Raw genomic sequence first — 11,456 nt, forward strand, 5'->3', positions numbered from 1 at the left:
TGAGAGTGCTATTTGAAGGATCTCACCCACAGACTGAGAATGTTCTGATGTGTGTGCTTTTCACTCAATCATGAAAACGTACCTGCTTTATAAATGTGTTTAGATAATTTTTATGTTATATCAAATTTAAAAATATATTAATAACTACTGCTTATTCTCACAACAATAAAGGCCCGATTTGTTTTGTCTACTTGAAAACTGGCTGATCACGAGAGTCTTGAACGTGTTTAATGGGGAAGGAGGCAAGATTAAAATATGTTACTTTATTTAAAAAACTTTTCATTGTACATGTGAATTTCATTAACTGAACTGTGTAACTTTTTCCAAGATTGTGGACAGAGTTAATGTGTTTCTATCTGGGTTTGATGTCTTTTCTTTGGAAATAAAGATATTCAAAAGATGAGAATATACATTTAACTTTAAATCAGCAAAGGACAACATCTGATAGTGATTGGATAGAAAGAACACATCAGACACCTTTAGGCTAAATTTTCCGAAAGATGTGCTAAGTTCTGTACAGAAAATAGGATAATGATACGTTGTATAGCAACTTAGTGTTGTTTAACTTTCAGTTGCATTTACAATAACCCTAGATTTTTTTCCCTACGCAAGTAAGGTGTAATTTTGAGAAATTTAGTCTTTTCAGCTGAAATTACTAAGTACCTTATTGTTTCTACATCAAATCTGTTCACAATGTTGTTACAAGCTTTATGTTGTTAACCCTTAATAATGCTGATAGCTTGTGCAGTCTCCACATCGGGAAGAAAACAGAGAATATGGAGTGAAAATACTTGAGGAAAAGAAGTGGGTCAGAAAGAATATCTCTTCTAGGCCCTGATAACACGACTTGTATAAGATCTTTGGGCCAGGCACTGTCCATTTGTGTAGCTGGAATCTGAGCCTGGCTGGGAGTGATATTGAAATATAAATACTTAATAACAATAAGCAAATCAGTTTCTTTTTCTCTTATCATGCTTTTAGGAACTAAAGATGGGCCTAAACCTAGGACATAAGAAATGTTTAATAAAATAAATCAACTAGTTTTCAAATAACTGCTGTTTTTTCCTCTCTCCCTTTGTCAAAAAGCATAATTTTCAGTAGTTTTTTTGTTGTTGTTACCACCAGTAGCCATATTTGAAAGAACAGAGTAAATGTTTTCTGTGGCAGTGATTAGATGAACATTTGGGGGGGAAGGAACCCAGCAAAAAACTGTTGCTTTGAAGGTAGCATAGAAGTAAGGGTGGCAATATCACAACTCCCCTAAAATAACATTGCAACCCTCCTGCAACTCTCATTCAGGACAGGCCCCGCAGTTTTGAGGAACACTGGTTTCCCCCATGAAATCTTTATAATATGGGTAAAAGCACACAAAAGACTAGATTTCATGAGGGGAAAACCAGATTTCACACTACATGACACATTTTTCACTTCTGTGAATTTAGTAGGGCCCTAATTATGCTGGAAGACCGTTAGAAAGAAAGAAGATAAGAATAGGGAAGTGGCTTTATACCCTAGTTCAGGCCATATGACCCATGGAAAGAAGGGCCATTGAAACAGACATAGAAAAGTGGAGAAGAAGACAATGGGCAGCAGAAGGCGGCAATGTTTGTGGAAAGAGAGAGCAGAAAGATAACACGGTAAGAGTTAAAAACAGATAAATAGATAGGGACTAAACTTTGATAGTCCTAAAGGTATCAGGAGGTTGTATCTGGTGCAACAGAACAGCTTAGTCATAGGACAGATTTAAAGGAAGAAGGGAAGACATGGTCAGAATGATGAGGGAGGATAATCTTAGTAGGAGTCTTTTGAATAGGTGAGTATTAAGAAGGACAGAGAATATTAGTCAAAACAGGAGACAAGGAGGGTGTAGACAAGAATTTTAGTGGAGTGAACAGAGTAGTGACTATATCTCTCAGGTAGTATGAAACAGAATAAATTGGACACTGTCTGAATTTGTTGGCACTAATACAGTTTATTTTAATTACTTGTCTCATTAAATTTTTCAGACATTTTCTGATACATGATGAGCCACCACATCCGTAATGTACTATTGACAAAAAGCAGTTGCTCAAATTAAAAGTTAATTTAAGTTCATTGGGATTTTAATTCTTTAAAGACTCCTATAATTATCTTAATATGGTAATAAGGGGAAAACAGTCTATTTCAATACCTTGGCTACGTGTGAATTGAGATGAAATCAACAGCTGCAAGTTTAGCATGAAGTATTATATGGTACAGAATGTTAATTTAATTATAATTGCTGTCACTAAACAAAAGGCTAATTACATAGAGTACTAATAACTAATAAATTTATAAAAGACCATCCATTACAAAAATGCCAAAGCTTTGTGCAGTAATACACACTTAAATATTGCACATGCATATCCAAAATATTTTATAAATGTAGATGAAACTGCAGGATGAATTGTGCAAAAATATAAACATTAACCAAGACATTTGGCTTTATTTTCTGCAGCCCTAGCATTGTGAATGTTGCACACATTTTGGAATGGTCATGCTTTCAAAGTGCTGAAGGCATTGTACACATCTGTATAATTTTTAGCAGAATTATCATGGCCAGCATCTTTATCATTTGACTTACAGATTGTCATTCATCAGCAATGAAGAAAATGTTCTCTGCACTATACCTTGAAAATTCAATCATATTATTTCCCCTTAAATTCCTTCAGCAGTCCTAAATAATTTACCAGCCAGGCAACTCTTCCATGCCAGTCATCCTCTTATGAAATCAGCTGCACTGTAAATGGACTGCACTTGCTGAATTTGGAGTGCTTAATTGTGATGTGAATTTTCTCTTTATTTTATATTTTAATTGAATATAAAATGGAATATTGATCTATTAGAGTAGACAAAGGAAACAAGAGTGAGATTTTCTACTTTGTGTTTTCTCGTGCCCTCACAGCTTGATACTAACTTTCCTATTCCAAATGGTCCAGATTCTGACCTCAGCTGCCCATACATGGCTTCCATTCACAGCAGTGGAAGTAGTGCACTGTGGCTACAGGTTGATTCTAGTGCACTGATATTTCTTTATGTTTTACAGCAAGATAACAGGCAAAAACAATAATAATTAATGTGAGTTGCTAAATGGATTGATAATTTATTGGCAGGGTGAATGCTAGAACTATTTGAAGTAATTTTCCACTGTCAATTATTTTCGATAGAGTACTCAGTGAAATCTGTGGGGGGTTTTCTGTTGTGGAAATGGAAGCCATGGAAGCCTGTTTTTTTTAAGGCAACTGTGAGAGAAGATATCATAGTGCAGTATAGCATTGTCATGATGCTGTGCTCTTGAGCAATAATTATGTCTATTCCGTAAGAATTAAATGAACAAAGAAAAGAAAGCCCCAAAGCACAAAGCTCATCAGATATAATTGATATATTTAAGCACAAAGATATTAAGCATTATGGAGAAGTTGGTCATGAGTCCATATTTAAGCTGAATCTAAAATTCCATTCTAAGCCATATTGTCTATTCTTAGACTTTTTTTGGTGTGAGCTGTTTGCAATTTCTTTCCTGAAACATTAGAAAGAATAAGATTAAATGTGTTTATTTGTCACTTAGTAAAATACTACTTGTGTTTAATTTTCACACGGGAAGTCCAAGTTTTCAGTAGATAGTCAGAGCTTTCAATGCCTCATATAGAATATTCCAAAGGAGTACTAGTTAGGAGTCTTTATCCTTATGAGTTGCCATCATACAGAGTTAAGTGGGATCTGGCTAGTCAAGTCAGTATGATTTTCTTGTCCTTCCTATTTGCTATTATCCTCACTGATTCTGGAGGACAATAGTGCACTAGAACTATAGGACTAGGATTAGAGTAGAGGACTATAAGTCACTCAGGAACATAAAGGCTGCAGGTATTGATAACATCTCAGCCAAATTGATGATACAGTCACTAATCATCACTCTGCCAAAGAAAGGCAACTGCAAATTGTATCAAAATTATCAGACCATAAGCTTAATTATCCATACCAGCAAAATGTTGAAAGTCATATTGAACAGACTGAAGCCACAAGTGGAGAATATAAATACTGAAGAACAGGCTGGCTTTTGTGTGGGAAGAAGTGTCACAGAACACATTTTCAACCTTTGTGTTCTATGTGAAAAGTACTTACAACACCAACAGAACATCTACCAGGTCTTTGTTGATTTTTAGAAGGCTTTGACAGGGTATCGCACAAAACTCTCTGGGCAACCATGAAGAAGTACACTGTTGGCCATAAGCATATTCTTACTATTAAAAAAGTGTGTTGCAAGACTAACAGTGCAGTTCTTGTCGATGGCAGAATAGGAAAGTGGTTTTACAGCACTGTTGGAGTCTGCCAATGCTGCCTTTTTTGTGTCTTCTTTCATGAACACTGTTCTACATGTATCATAGAATCATAGAACTGGAAGAGACTTCAGAAGGTCATCAAGTCCAGCCCCCTGCTCTAGGCAGGACCAATTCCAACTAAATCAACCTGGCCAGGGCTTTGTCAAGCCGAGACTTAAACACCTCTAGGGATGGAGACTCCACTACTTCCCTAGGTAACCCATTCCAGTGCTTCACCACCCTCCTAGTGAAATAGTTTTTCCTAATATCCAACCTGGACCTCTCCCACCACAACTTGAGACCATTGCTCCTTGTTCTACCATCTGTCACTACTGAGAACAGCCTTTCTCCATCCTCTTTCGAACCTCCCTTCAGGAAGTTGAAGGCTGCTATCAAATCCCCCCTCACTCTTCGCTTCTGCAGACTAAACAGACCCAAGTCCATCAGCCTCTCCTCATAAGTCATATGCTCCAGCCTCCTAATCATTTTGGTTGCCTTCCGCTGGACCCTCTCCAATGCATCCACATCCTTTTTGTAGTGGGGGACCCAGAACTGAACACAATACACCAGATGTGGCCTCACCAGAGCCGAATAAAGGGGAATAATGACATCTCTGGATCTACTGGCAATCCTCTTAATGCAACCTAATATGCCATTAGCCTTTTTGGCTACAAGGGCACACTGTTGACTCATATCCAGCTTCTCATCCACTGTAAGCCCCAGGTCCTTTTCTGCAGAATTACTACTTAACTGGTTGGTCCCCAGCTTGTAACTATGCTTGGGATTCTTCTGTCCCAAGTGCAGGACTCTACACTTGTCCTTGTTGAATCTTATCAGACTTCTTGTGGCCCAATCCTCAAATTTATCTAAGTCATTCTGGACCCTATCTCTGCCCTTAAGCGTATCTACCTCTCCCCCCAGTTTAGTGTCATCCGCAAACTTGCTGAGGGTGCAATCCATCCCCTCATCCAGATAATTAATAAAGATATTGAACAAAACCAGTCCTAGAACCGAACCTTGGGGCACTCCACTAGAAACCGACCTCCATCCTGACATCGAGCCATTGATCACTACCCGCTGGGCCCGGCCTTCTAGCCAGCTTTCTATCCATCTTACCGTCCATTTATCCAATCCACATTCCCTTAACTTGCTGGCAAGAATATTGTGGGAGACCGTATCAAAAGCCTTGCTAAAGTCAAGGTATATAACATCCACTGACTTCCCCATGTCCACCGAGCCAGTTACCTCATCATAGAAGCTAATCAGATTGGTCAGGCACGACTTGCCCTTTGTGAATCCATGCTGACTATTCCTAATCACTTTCCTCTCATCCAAGTGCCTCAAAATGGATTCCTTAAGGATCCCTTCCATGATTTTTCCAGGAACCGAGGTAAGACTGACCGGCCTATAGTTCCCTGCATCATCCTTCTTACCTTTTTTGAGGATGGGCACTACATTTGCCTTTTTCCAATCATCCGGGATTTCTCCCGATCTCCACGACTTTTCAAAGATAATAGCCAAAGGCTCCTCAATGACATTTGCCAACTCCCTCAGTACTCTCGGATGCACTAAATCATGACCCATGGATTTATGTACGTTTAGTTTTCTAAATAGTTCCTAACCTGTTCTTTACCCACCACGGGCTGTCCATCTCCATCCCATCTTGCGTCACTTAGCGCAGAAGTCCAGGAGCCGAGCTTGTCCGTGAATACAGAGGCAAAGAAAGCATTGAGTACTTCAGCTTTCCCCACATCATCTGTCACTAGGTTACCTCCTTCATCCATTAGGGGCCGCATACCCTCTCTGATCACCTTCTTCTTGTTAACATGCCTGTAGAAACCTTTCTTGTTATCCTTCACATCCTTAGCCAGTCGCAAATCCATTTGCGCTTTTGCCTTCCTGATAACCCCCCGGCATTTTCGAGCTATACCTTTAAACTCCTCCCTGGTCATTTGCATCCATGATTTAGTGCATCCAAGTTTCCACTTTTTGTAAACTTCCTTTTTGTGCTTAAGTTCACCAAGGATTTCTCCTGTAAGCCAATCCGGTCTCCTACCATGTTTGCCTCTCTTGCTATGCGTTGGGATGGTTTCTTTCTGTGCCTTCAATAAAGCTTCTTTAAAATACTGCCAGCTGTCCTGGACTCCTTTCCCCTTCATGTTAACATCCCAGGGGATTCTGCCCATCAGATCTCTGAGGGAGTCAAAATCTGTTTTTTTGAAGTCCACGGTGTGTATTTTACTACTCTCTTTTCTTCCTTTGGTCAGGATCCTGAAATCTACCATCTCATGATCACTGCTTCCCAGGTTGTCACCCACCTCCACTTCCCCTATTAGTTCCTCCCTGTTTGTGAGCAGAAGGTCAAGCTGCGCATGGGCCCTAGTCGTATCCTTCAGCACTTGTGTCAAGAAGTTATCCCCAACATTCTCCAAAAACTTCCTGGATTGCCTGTGTACTGTCGTATAGGTTTCCCAACAGATGTCAGGGCGATTAAAGTCCCCCACGAGAACCAGGGCCTGAGATCTGGAAGCTTCGCCCAGTTGTCCGAAAAAAGCCTCATCTACCTCATCCATCTGATTCGCTGGCCTGTAGCAGACACCAACCACAACATTACTGCTGTTGTTTGCTCCTTTAAACTTAACCCATAGACTTTCAACAGGTTTTTCTCCCTCTTTATACTGGAGTTCAGAGCAATCGTAGTGCTCTCTTACATAGAGTGCAACTCGTCCTCCTTTTCTCCCCTGCCTGTTGTTCCTGAACAGTCTATACCCTTCCATGACAGCACTCCAGTCATGCGAGTCATCCCACCAAGTCTCTGTTATCCCAATTAAATCATATTTCTTGGTCTGGGCTAGGGCCTCCAAATCTTCCTGTTTGTTGCCCAGGCTTCTCGCATTAGTGTACAAACACTTCAGGTAACCAGTTGATTGTCCTATTTTCTCCATTCAAAACATGGGTCCTCCTTTCTTGCCCCTTCCTCTCTGCATTTCTTCCCGGTATCCGACTTTCCCACTCCCCTCAGGGTTTTGGTCACCGTCCCCCGATGAACCTAGTTTAAAGCCCTCCTCACTAGGTATGCAAGCCTGCCCGCGAAGATGCTCCTTCCTCTCTTCGTTAGGTGGATCCCATCTCTTCCTAACAATCCTTGTGCCTGGAACAGAGTCCCATGGTCGAAGAAAAGAAAGCCCTCTCTGCGACACCATCTGCGCAACCATGCATTTACTTCCTCAATTCGACGATCCCTGCCCAGTCCATGTATTTGGAGAACAGACTGATTGGTGCCCTAGAAGATAACATGCACAGTCAGCATTCGGGGTATGTGTGAACAATGTCAAATCTTTGGTTTACTGATGTTGACTGCCTTGCAGATGGCAAAGATCATCTGGTCTCCATGATCGTCCTCCATGGGACAGTACAGGTGAAAAGAAGTAGAGATAGACAGAAGAAGATATGGATTGGCAACATAAAAGAGTGGACAGACTCAGGCACTGGCACACAATCATCAGGGATACAGACAGTTGGTTGATTGCTCATCAGTGATGGTGCCCAAATGGCCAATGTGGTTATGGGAGCGATGATGATAATGATGATGGTGTCGTCATGAAGGTAGGAGGTAAATCTGGTTACTGGTGAGACCTGATGGTCACTGAAACAATAGCAATAGGGATTGGAGAGTGGCATCTAAGGGTGTGAGGAGGAAGAAGATGAGACTGGTCTTTAGTGATAAACCAGTGTTGTTTCACTTTCATTCTGCTTTGGGGAACAATGGTTCTCCAGGGCTCTGAGAAGTGATATGAATCCTGGGCAATGGTGGGCTTCAGAGTGGCACAAATCTTTTTGCCTTGTACCACAATTAAGTAAAAGAATAATTTTGCTTTCCTGTTGTTTCAGTTCTCCTGCATAGCTATCTCTATGCACAGCCTGAATGCCTCCTTCAAACAGGTCATCTCTGGGCTCGGTTTGTGTCTAGAATTTTGGGGCTCTAGGGAGCTTCCAAATGAGCAACATGGGTCATGGTGCCAGCAGTTTCACTTCAGAGAACTCACAACTAAGATGCTGCCACTATATTTTGTTAGCAAAGAGTGAGGCTTAATACAGGTTAAGCTGAGAAAGTGGAACTTTATTAAACTCTGCACACTACTTTGTCGATGTGACTGCATTGCTCCCAGCCCAGTTACTACTTTCCACAGTTCCCCTGGTGCCTGGTCAATAATAGTATCTCCAGGGAACATGGGCCTTCTAACTTCAGTTCCACTGGTCATGATACAATGATTTGCACAAAGCAGATAAATTATTCTGGAATAAAACACTTTTAGTCTGTGGTCTACACTAGACCAGGCAGGTTGGTTTAAGGTACACTATCCAGCTAAACAAAATGCGCAGCTGGATTTGGCTTACCTTAAGCCAAGCTGCCGCAGTGTCTACACTGCACGGCTGTGTCTACACTGGCACCCTTTTCCGTAAAAGGGATGCTAATGAGACACTTCAGAATTGCAAATTCTGTGGGGGATTTAAAGAAAAGCGCCATTCTAGACGGGATCTTGCAGAAAATAAGCCCTTTTCCGGAAGATCACTTATTCCTACATCAGTCTAGACTGGCGCTTTTCTCCGGCAAAACCCCGAGCCGGAAAAAAGCAGCAGCCATGTTCATGCAAATGCCGCGGGGGATATTTAAATCCCCCGTGGAATTTACAATTCCGAAGTGTCTCATTAGCATCCCTTTTACGGAAAAGGGTGCCAATGTAGACACAGCCCCACAAGACCGAGGGGAGCATATGCTCCTGCTGGCTTCCCTTACTCCTTGCAGAGTGAGGAGTACTGGATGCTGATGGAGCCTACTCTCAGGGCTCGTCTACACTGGCCCCTTTTCCGGAAGGGGCATGCTAATTTCAGCTATCGTAATAGGGAAATCCGCGGGGGATTTAAATATCCCCCGCGGCATTTAAATAAAAATGTCCGCCGCTTTTTTCCGGCTTTTAGAAAAGCCGGAAAAGAGCGTCTACACTGAGCATCCTACTTCAAAGTAGGAATAAGATCCTCCGGAAAAGAGCGCTTTTTCCGGAGGATCGGGGCCAGTGTAGACGCTCTTTTCCGGCTTTTTTAAAAGCCGGAAAAAAGCGGCGGACATTTTTATTTAAATGCCGCGGGGGATATTTAAATCCCCCGCTGATTTCCCTATTACGATAGCTGAAATTAACATACCCCTTCCGGAAAAGGGGCCAGTGTAGACGTAGCCTCAGTGTTTGATTTGCAGGTCTACACTAGACCTGCCAAATCAAATGCTAAAAGGTCGACCTTTGGAGGGTTAATATCCATAGTGTAGAGTTTCTTGCAAAGGGAATTATTCTGGAATAGAGAGGAATAACTGATTTCACCACACCTGTTCTATGCTTGTCTGTTTCCCCATGTAGACAAGCACTTAGCTATTCCCAAAACACAATAAATGATCTGGTATTTCTATCACTTTTCATGTGAATTCTTCAAGTACTTCTCAGACATTAACTAATTCAGTTTCATAACACCCCTGTGTGGCACATAAGGGTTATATAGGAATTATTTTGCTGACTACTGAAATGCAGTCTTCACTGGTGCAAAATCTGCAACTGTTTGATTGTGCACAGCAACATTACATACTAATTTAGGTCAGGAAGGAAAGAAGAGTAACATTTAATATAAACAGCAGGAGGGATTTAGATAGGTAGAGTGTAATTGCCTGAATCTGCCAGACACTGCACTTCTGAAAATTAGGCCACTTACTTAGAAGCCTAAACATGGATTTATAAGCCTAACTGTGGGCTCCTATTTTGAAAATCATGACCAGTGATGATAAAGTATTTTTATATTTTGTATTTGTATAACTTCTTAGCTCTATTAAAGCTACAGCATACCTACTGAAAATAAATAAATAACATATATACAATTACATAGCAAGTTTTAGTAGAGCAACTCAAAATGCTTTACTAATAGTCATTAATTAATTCACCTCAAAACAGCCCTCTGAGGTAGGTGAACAGAAATATGGCTGTACACATTTACTAGAAAGAATTTAACATATAGGAACTGGATGTGTGATTTGTCATCTGCATATGCATACTTGCATTAGTTTTCATCTGCACTAGCATGCTTAAAATAATAATGCAGCAATGGCATGGGCAGCAGCAGTGTAGGGTAGCTATCCTAAGTACAGACCTCTCTGAATCCCAGGAGACATGCTTGGGGCTAGCCTGTGTTGCTGCTGCTTATGGAATCATACCTACACTACTATTTGTATCATGCTCACTCAGACAGGAGCTAGTGTGAGAACTGGGAATTATACCCCTTGCTCATAGTGTAGATGTAACCATATTGACTTTCTGCTGGCAGAAGGGGTGGCTGTATTAATTCCACTCAATTTAATGTAGGGTTTGCCATTGTCTCAAAGTGAGTGATTAGGAATTCAGTGGAAACATATTCTTGTATCACTGGTAATACACATGAAAAGCACATTTTATAAACCTTCTACGTCAGGATAAGAGTACTTTTATCCTATATACTTAATCCACTACTGAATCGCATACTAAATAGGTCAGCTATTGTCAGTATTTCTGTTGTGTCCTTTTTACAGTAACATTTTTAACAACAAAGTGCGTGTTGTGAAGGGTTGACACCCTCAACAGCCTTTTCAGAATGTAAGTATGAAATGACAACTTTCTTGACATTTTACCCCCTTGGAGTATGCACATAGGAAAAAACCATTTATTTAGCCCTGACTTGAAGGTTTATATGTCCTCTAATGTAAAGCTCTGAAAGTCCTAGTGGAAAATACATATTTCTACAGGTGAACCGACAGCCTCCATGGGCCCCTGGGCAGGATGAGGAGGGCAGTGTCTCCACACTCCCACAAGGGGTGGGGCCTCAGGTTAGAAGGGACAGGGCAGCCAGCCTACCACACTGTGACAGACCTTCCTCCTATCCTCAGAGCTTCACAGACTGTGCAGTGCATTGCTTCAGTGGCAATTTAAATGGTCTGGGGCTGCAGTCTCTATTGCAGCCACGGTAGCAGTTGCCCCAGGCTCCACAATTCAAAAAGGCACCAGGCTCCTGGCCACCATCACTGCTACTGTGACTGCAACTGTCAGC

Source organism: Pelodiscus sinensis, chromosome 1 (assembly GCF_052426305.1).
Source record: "Pelodiscus sinensis isolate ZL-2025 chromosome 1, ASM5242630v1, whole genome shotgun sequence".
Classification (NCBI taxonomy): domain Eukaryota; kingdom Metazoa; phylum Chordata; order Testudines; family Trionychidae; genus Pelodiscus; species Pelodiscus sinensis.